General features: G+C 30.4%; 1 protein-coding gene across 1 annotated transcript in view; it reads left to right on the top strand.

Moving 5' to 3' along the window:
* Positions 1-1,653: 1,653 nt before the first annotated feature.
* Positions 1,654-9,341, top strand: part of LOC119608233 — a 51,395-nt gene continuing 43,707 nt past the window's right edge. The window contains exon 1 of the mRNA XM_037962560.1: positions 1,654-1,982. The gene's annotated coding sequence lies outside the window, so the exon portion shown is untranslated. The remainder of the gene's footprint in view (positions 1,983-9,341) is intronic.

Below are 9,341 nucleotides of genomic sequence, written 5' to 3'. Positions count from 1 at the left end.
GCCCCTATGCAAAGCCCCCTTCGAAATATGACTTAAATGTACACAATTTTATTCAACAAAAAATAGCTAAATTATATCTGAGGCAAGGTACAATTCAACTTAGATGCTTTATTATGAACAATAAATCACATTTTATTTTTATAACTGGTGTAGGGTATTATATGGTAGGCTTCGCCCAACTATAACTTTTTACTTGTTAGCACATTGCAATGTTGGTCGTAGACCGACCCAAAAAGTATACACATTCTGTGTCTGTAAGCTGAAAACACGAGTTAGAAGACTCATTCTATTTGGGCTGCAAATTTGGACCAAAATTGACACAAAAAAACCTAATTGGACCTCCTCTGAAAATCACATTGATGCTGATATTAATATCAATACATTACAATATTTTGATGGTGGGTATTTAATTTCGGCACAGTCGAATACAAACTTTATTTTTCAATACTAGAGGATTTTACATTTCTAACTTTCTACAAATCTGAATGATACCGGTAAAGGTAAATTACCTTGTTCTGAATGCACCTAAAATTTTAAATTAATACTACGAATATAATAATATGTTCCAAAACTAATATGTATTTTGAGTAAAATTCCAAATATTTTTCAAAGAATAGGTTCTAAATTGATGTTCGAATAATTGAATTGGTATCTGTTATAATTATTAGTTCACATGAAACAGTATGAGGTTTTAAAAAGTGCTTATGTCTAATTTCGGAACTTGATATTTATTTTTATTTAGGAAGTAAGTATGTATTTAAAAAGTTTCAGAAATTATGCAATTCTGAAAGTTTTTATTTAAAAATTGGAATTAATTGGATTGTTTTAATTTAAATATATCTTCTGTCTGTTAAATTTCCACAAAATTAAACAATTTTCTTTACAAATATGATGATTTAAAGATTTTCATATATAAAATAATTAAATTCATGTAATCCCGAAATCCCGTAAAATCCCAAAATACCGAAAAATCCCGGGATCCCGAAAAATCCCGGGATCCCGAAATATCCCGGGATCCCGGGATTGCAATTTTCAAAATCCCGAATCCCGGGATTTGTAAAAGCCAGTCCCGTTTGGCATCCCTAGTTATTTATATATACAAATCATTCTGCTACATTCTTTCCGGATCTGTCATTATTATTTGAGCTTTCAAAATTAATAAAATATAAATTTTTAGAAATATGCGACGTTTTAATAAAAATCTAACTTATCTCTTTGTTTTGAATTATCCCTCAATTTTCACACAGGCCAACAAGATATGAAAAAAACCAAAAATTATATTTTTAAGGTCGACAGATTGGACTTCTAGATGACATAGCAAATTTTATTAATAAAGTGTCTTTGCTCTGTTATAGCGTTCAAAATATGGACAAAACCTTTCGTAACTCTATATCTGGAAAACATGATCTGATGGATAAATTTAGAGACCAGATTCGGTTTCAGCGCTGCTTAATTCTTTAGAAAAGTAAACTTTGGTCTATGGGTTAAACTTTCTTTGAAGTGTTTTTTTTTTTAAATCACTTTTTTACTTTTCTAACTCGTCGAAAACCGCCTACACTGGCAACACTCTCATGTCTACACTGAACATACCTCTTGCTCATTAATAACAACAACCACTTGTTTGTTTGTATGTTTTGTTTTATTGTTATCACTTGTTCAGCGCGGTAGTTAGTGCATGCAGCCGCCAAGAAATAAATAAGAAAAAATCAAGTAATTTAGTTCGGTTTCAGTATTTTACAAGAAATGGCCAAGAGGTGGTACAAGTAATTAATAACGAGATGCAAAAATCAAATTTGTTAACAATGATAAAGTGTTTTAAATAATAATTAAATAAAAAACCACAAAGAAAATGCAGAAATATGTAAATGGAAGACAAGTGATAGTGAAAAAAGTTAACCATTAAACAAACAAAAACATGTTTAAGTGAGATTTGTGTTTTAACAAATTATGTCATAAAACATTTATATATGCAGTAAACAAACGTAAGTTATCTACTTAATTTCATTTAAAAAAATAACAAGTGATAAAATTAATTGTTTAACTAATATTCTCTTAAAATTAAACTACTTGTTTTTTTTCTGAGCTCAGGTGTGAGAGAGAGAGAAAGAGACAGAGTGTGAATGAAAATATGTATGAGATTGTGTGAGCTATTAAGAGAAGTGTTTAATAACAACAACAAGAAAGTATAGACCGCATTTTTACAAATAATTAAATCGAAATTGTTTAGATAATTATACAAAGTGTGTAAAATTTCAGGGGTGTCAACTGCAGTTTTATGAAAGGTTATATTAATATCAATCTGAAACAGTTCGAATATACAATTGTTATAATTAGTGTTGAAATTTGTAAAACGTAGGATCAAGTTAATGGTACAACGTTCTACTCCATTTTGCTTAAAATCAGTTCCTGGCCATTTTTAGTGATGTTCGTCCGTAACGTTGAAATCGATTAGACTGAATGTCACAAATTTGAAGATAAATCATTGAAATTTTATATACGTACGTATGTAGATGTAAACCTAAACTAACTGCTTTAAATCGGTCCATATAAATTGGTGAAATATACGGATTTGTAGTTCTAATTCAGTTCTAAATCAATTCCAGTTCAGTACTATTTTAATTCTTGTTCAGTTCTAGTTCAGATCTAGTACAGTTCTATTTAAGTTTTTACCTTCTAGTAAAAGTGTTGATAATGATCTTAATTTGCAAATCATTAAACTTCAATTACAATTCAGTTCTACTTTAATTTTTCTTTAGTTCAGTTCTAGTTCAGTTCAAGTTCAGTTCTAGTTCAGTTCTAGTTCAGTTCTAGTTCAGTTCTAGTTCAGTTCTAGTTCAGTTCTAGTTCAGTTCTAGTTCAGTTCTAGTTCAGTTCTAGTTCAGTTCTAGTTCAGTTCTAGTTCAGTTCTAGTTCAGTTCTAGTTCAGTTCTAGTTCAGTTCTAGTTCAGTTCTAGTTCAGTTCTAGTTCAGTTCTAGTTCAGTTCTAGTTCAGTTCTAGTTCAGTTCTAGTTCAGTTCTAGTTCAGTTCTAGTTCAGTTCTAGTTCAGTTCTAGTTCAGTTCTAGTTCAGTTCTAGTTCAGTTCTAGTTCAGTTCTAGTTCAGTTCTAGTTCAGTTCTAGTTCAGTTCTAGTTCAGTTCTAGTTCAGTTCTAGTTCAGTTCTAGTTCAGTTCTAGTTCAGTTCTAGTTCAGTTCTAGTTCAGTTCTAGTTCAGTTCTAGTTCAGTTCTAGTTCAGTTCTAGTTCAGTTCTAGTTCAAGTTCTACTTCAGTTCTAGTTCAGTTCTACTTCAGTTCTAGTTCAGTTCTAGTTTAGTTCTAGTTCAGTTCTAGTTCAGTTCTAGTTCAGTTCAGTTCTAGTTCAGTTCTAGTTCAATTCTAGTTCAGTTCTAGTTCAGTTCTAGTTCAGTTCTAGTTCAGTTCTACTTCAGTTCCAGTTCAGTTCTAGTTCAGTTCTAGTTCAGTTCTAGTTCAGTTCTAGTTCAGTACTATTTCAGTTCTAGTTCAGTTCTAGTTCAGTTCTAGTTCAGTTCTAGTTCAGTTCTAGTTCAGTTCTAGTTCAGTTCTAGTTCAGTTCTAGTTCAGTTCTAGTTCAGTTCTAGTTCAGTTCTAGTTCAGTTCTAGTTCAGTTCTAGTTCAGTTCTAGTTCAGTTCTAGTTCAGTTCTAGTTCAGTTCTAGTTCAGTTCTAGTTCAGTTCTAGTTCAGTTCTAGTTCAGTTCTAGTTCAGTTCTAGTTCAGTTCTAGTTCAGTTCTAGTTCAGTTCTAGTTCAGTTCTAGTTCAGTTCTAGTTCAGTTCTAGTTCAGTTCTAGTTCAGTTCTAGTTCAGTTCTAGTTCAGTTCTAGTTCAGTTCTAGTTCAGTTCTAGTTCAGTTCTAGTTCAGTTCTAGTTCAGTTCTAGTTCAGTTCTAGTTCAGTTCTATTTCAGTTCTAGTTCAGTTCTATTTCAGTTATAGTTCAGTTCTAGTTATATTCTAGTTTAGTTCTAGTTCTGTTTTAGTTCAGTTCTAGTTAAGTTCTAGTTCAGTTCTGATTAAGTTCTAGTTCAGTTCTAGACTGTAAAATCGAATATACTTTATAAGGATTTGATATTTAAAATATGTGAAATTCTTATAACTCCAATAACGGTACTTTTTAAGTAAAGTTTAATTATTTCCGTTTATGAATACAAAAAAAATGTCAATATCCCCTATCCAGTCAGATGTTGAGAGTGTTCAAAAATATGTATATTTTTTAAAGAGAGAATTTCAATTGTTTTTGTTATAAGTACGTCGTATTACTATTTTACTTACTCATTTTATTACTAGTGTTTTTATAATAAAGAAACAACATAACAATGAACTGAAATTTAAATAGTTTTTAATTAAACATATTTGGCAAACGACGTTAATTTTTTATTATTATTATTTTTTGTTTGTTTTTTGAAAGCTACGAAGCAAGGGGGAAGTTATAATTATGAAATTTTATTTAATTTATATTTTCTGTTGTTTGTTGTTTTTCTTCATTTGATCACAACCACCAAATAAAAATACTCTACTCAGTTTACTAGACATTTCATTATCTACCTAAAAATACGTACATATGTATATAAGTATGTATGAATGACTGTCAGTCTGTGTGTTTACTTATGGATAATTCACATTTTTGTTTTATACAAATAATAAATATTAATAATATAAAACTATAAAAAATGAAAAAAAAGCTACAAAAATTTATATGGTTTCATATGAATGTATGAACGTTCGAATGTACGTTCGTAATATTTAGTATTCTATTGTAGTTTTATTTATATACATTTCGTACCATTTACATTTACAGTTTAATATTATAATTTTTCAGTATAAATTTGTTGTTTTTTTTTGGTTTGTTTTTAATAACAACAATTGTTATTTTTTAATTTTTCTTTTATTTCCTTATTATTTTTTATTCATATTCATAAATGATATAAAATACACAATAATACAATAGAAATTTATAGACTTTGATGATTATTATTTAGAAAATGATAATTGAATAAATAAATGAATGAAATACTTTTGGTATTTGGAGAGGAAGACTTATAATTTTTCTTTGTTGTTTTTGTAATATCTTGATAGACATTTTAGCTGCTAAGTAAAGTATGATTGATTGATTATGTTAAGATATTGATATTTTGTTCATAAGTATAATAAATGTAAAGATTTGAGAGATCAGGAGTCTCGATTCTGTAACCATAAATGTAGGGTTAGTTTTAGGAATTTATAAAAAAAAAACAACATTGTTTGCGGAAATTGTTTATTTAAAGAAAAACGAATATTTTCTCTTTAAAATAAGAAAATTTTATTCAATATATCTAATAGTGTTAAATGCTTTAGTTCAGTTCTAATTCAGTTCTAGTTCAGTTCTAGTTCTAGTTCAGTTCTAGTTCAGTTCTAGTTCAGTTCTAGTTCAGTTCTAGTTCAGTTCTAGTTCAGTTCTAGTTCAGTTCTAGTTCAGTTCTAGTTCAGTTCTAGTTCAGTTCTAGTTCAGTTCTAGTTCAGTTCTAGTTTAGTTCTAGTTCTAGTTCAGTTCTAGTTCTAGTTCAGTTCTAGTTCAGTTCTAGTTCAGTTCTAGTTCAGTTCTAGTTCAGTTCTAGTTCAGTTCTAGTTCAGTTCTAGTTCAGTTCTAGTTCAGTTCTAGTTCAGTTCTAGTTCAGTTCTAGTTCAGTTCTAGTTCAGTTCTAGTTCAGTTCTAGTTCAGTTCTAGTTCAGTTCTAGTTAAGTTCTAGTTCAGTTCTAGTTAGTTCTAGTTCAGTTCTAGTTCAGTTCTAGTTCAGTTCTAGTTCAGTTCTAGTTCAGTTCTAGTTCAGTTCTAGTTCAGTTCTAGTTCAGTTCTAGTTCAGTTCTAGTTCAGTTCTAGTTCAGTTCTAGTTCAGTTCTAGTTCAGTTCTAGTTTCAGTTCTAGTTCAGTTCTAGTTCAGTTCTAGTTCAGTTCTAGTTCAGTTCTAATTCAGTTCTAGTTCAGTTCTAGTTCAGTTCTAGTTCAGTTCTAGTTCAGTTCTAGTTCAGTTCTAGTTCAGTTCTAGTTCAGTTCTAGTTCAGTTCTAGTTCAGTTCTAGTTCAGTTCTAGTTCAGTTCTAGTTCAGTTCTTGTTCAGTTCTTGTTCAGTTCTTGTTCAGTTCTTGTTCAGTTCTAGTTCTGTTCTAGTTCTGTTCTAGTTCTATTTCAATTCAAGGTAAGTTCGAATTCAATTCTAGTTCATTTCGAGTTCAGTTCAGGTTCAGTTGCAGTTCAGTTCTTGTTTCCTCTCATCGACGCTTTTTGTATCTTTAACTGTTTATAGCCCTGGAAATTGTAAGTTTTGTAAGTATATACATATGTATGTACATATTTATTAAGTGTTTTTAATTACAACCATCATAATTTACAATCTAATTAAAAAACTCTTAATATGTACATATTTGAACCCTAAAATATTCAAAACATCATTCTTGTTTTTCTAAATTTTATTTGAAACACAGGAAAAAATTCAGCAACAAACAGTTTTAACATAAATTAAATTTCTCTTATTTTTAATTAACCAAAAGCAAACAAAACAGTTCATTTAATTCTGTTAAAAATTATAAACAAGATGAAAAATTTAACTCACACACATTTGTTTAAAAAAACTTAATAATGAAGAAAAAAAAAAACTAAAAAATAAATATTAAATTAAGAGAAAAAATAAACATTAATAAAAATCTCTACACAATATATCAACTCCATATGCACAGCATTTAGCAGAACTCCATACTCTTCTCTACAGTGCTCATGTGTTTTTAAATAAAAATTATGAACAAAAAAATTTAAACAAATCAACAACAACAACAACAAGAAAATTATGTTGAAATGAACCTTTACTTGGAGTTCAAATAACAAAATTTTACAAAAGACAGAAAAAATAACTATTCTCAGCAATATTTTCTTAAGTTATTTATTTCAATTTAAAAAGAAAACACAAACAAATAAAAAATTACAACAACAACAGAAAAAGATTTGTTGTCATTTCTGCTTCATGTTTCGTTTAGTGCGACGACCAGGCTAACAGAAATGTTAAAGTGAAGAAGTTGCCAGTTAAGTTTTTGATTTTGTTTTTTTTTCTTTACAAAACAATAAAAAAATAACAACAATAACAAAATTCGTCATTATCATCATCGTCTCAATTCAATAACAAATAAATACAATAAACAACAACCAGAAATTCTCGCATATCCGTTTATTTTTTCTCTCACAAATACATTTTTATTTTCATAAAGTGTGATTTTTCTCCTCCTTTCCTTATTATTATTGCCGGGAGTGGAAATGTTTTCTTTCTTTCTTTGCCATTAGAAAATTTATTTAAGAAATAGAGAAACTTTTATATGGTGCGGTATCCAAAAACAGAAAATACATTTTATAAATTTGTTCATATTAATATTCAATTGATTTTTATTAAAATTTTATTATTACAAAAACACTTCTTATTACGGCGAAAACTTTTTAAGGTGTTAAGTGCTCAACTTAAAAGAGAGTGTCTTTAGCAGCAGTGTAAGTGTGTTTGTGTATTTGTAGAATTTGCATAAAGAAAAATGTCCATTTAGAGTTTTTCCAACTAGTTTTAGAACTTTTTCAGTTCTAGTTCTAGTCCAGTTCCAGTTCAGTTCTAATCCATTTCCAGTTCAGTTCTAGTTCAGTTCTAGTTCAGTTCTAGTTCAGTTCTAGTCAGTTCTAGTTCAGTTCTAGTTCAGTTCTAGTTCAGTTCTAGTTCAGTTCTAGTTCAGTTCTAGTTCAGTTCTAGTTCAGTTCTAGTTCTAGTTCTAGTTCGTTCTAGTTCAGTTCTAGTCAGTTCTAGTTCAGTTCTAGTTCAGTTCTAGTTCAGTTCTAGTTCAGTTCTAGTTCAGTTCTAGTTCAGTTCTAGTTCAGTTCTAGTTCAGTTCTAGTTCAGTTCTAGTTCAGTTCTAGTTCAGTTCTAGTTCAGTTCTAGTTCAGTTCTAGTTCAGTTCTAGTTCAGTTCTAGTTCAGTTCTAGTTCAGTTCTAGTTCAGTTCTAGTTCAGTTCTAATTCAGTTCTAGTTCAGTTCTAGTTCAGTTCTAGTTCAGTTCTAGTTCAGTTCTAGTTCAGTTCTAGTTCAGTTCTAGTTCAGTTCTAGTTCAGTTCTAGTTCAGTTCTAGTTCAGTTCAGTTCAGTTCTAGTTCAGTTCTAGTTCAGTTCAGTTCAGTTCAGTTCAGTTCTAGTTCAGTTCTAGTTCAGTTCAGTTCTAGTTCAGTTCAGTTCTAGTTCAGTTCAGTTCTAGTTCAGTTCTAGTTCAGTTCTAGTTCAGTTCTAGTTCAGTTCTAGTTCAGTTTCTAGTTCAGTTCTAGTTCAGTTCTAGTTCAGTTCTAGTTCAGTTCTAGTTCAGTTCTAGTTCAGTTCTAGTTCAGTTCTAGTTCAGTTCTAGTTCAGTTCTAGTTCAGTCAGTTCTAGTTCAGTTCTAGTTCAGTTCTAGTTCAGTTCTAGTTCAGTTCTAGTTCAGTTTCTAGTTCAGTTTAGTTCAGTTTAGTTCAGTTCTAGTTCATTAGTTCAGTTCTAGTTCAGTTCTTTTCAGTTCTAGTTCAGTTCTAGTTCAGTTCTAGTTCAGTTCTAGTTCAGTTCTAGTTCAGTTCTAGTTCATTTCTAGTTCGTTCTAGTTCAGTTCTAGTTCAGTTCTAGTTCAGTTCTAGTTCAGTTCTAGTTTCAGTTCTAGTTCAGTTCTAGTTCAGTTCTAGTTCAGTTCTAGTTCCAGTTCTAGTTCAGTTCTATTAGTTAACTAGTTCAGTTCTAGTTCTAGTTCAGTTCTAGTTCAGTTCTAGTTCAGTTCTAGTTCAGTTCTAGTTCAGTTCTAGTTCAGTTCTAGTTTAGTTCTAGTGCAGTTCTAGTTCAGTTCAGTTTGGGTTCAATAAATCCTGCCAATGACAGGGAAAGTGATCCATCTTTTCACCATCAAACCGCTTTGCACTCGTCAATTAATCTTCCTTCAGCTTTCTTCCCGATTGACAATTTTTCCTGAGTAGACTGATACCCTTATGATGCAAAGCTTACCTTTTGGAGAGTATTCGGTTATGGTCGCTTACATTCCACTACAGTTTTTGATTTATCATTATCAGCTGATATCGGCCTAATTGCCTTCTGGCTATCGGAAAATATGTTTATCCCTTTTGCATGCATATTCAATCCTGGTGTTGATATTAGAAAGACGTTAGTATATGTGTATCGTTTTCCGAGCCACGACAGATTTCGTTTGACCACATTACTGTGTCTGGAACCAATGTCTCACAGTTACCAATGAATGAATTGAATTCGCCTAGAAATAGGAACCATTCGGCTGTAAAATTTGAGTAAAACTACGGTTTTTAT

Source organism: Lucilia sericata, unplaced genomic scaffold (assembly GCF_015586225.1).
Source record: "Lucilia sericata isolate MDLA Ls3-8-SP2 unplaced genomic scaffold, ASM1558622v1 Contig000810F_arrow, whole genome shotgun sequence".
In the NCBI taxonomy this organism is placed as follows: Eukaryota; Metazoa; Arthropoda; class Insecta; order Diptera; family Calliphoridae; genus Lucilia; species Lucilia sericata.
Note: the sequence above shows the minus strand (reverse complement) of the source record. Positions and strands in the feature narration are given on the sequence as shown.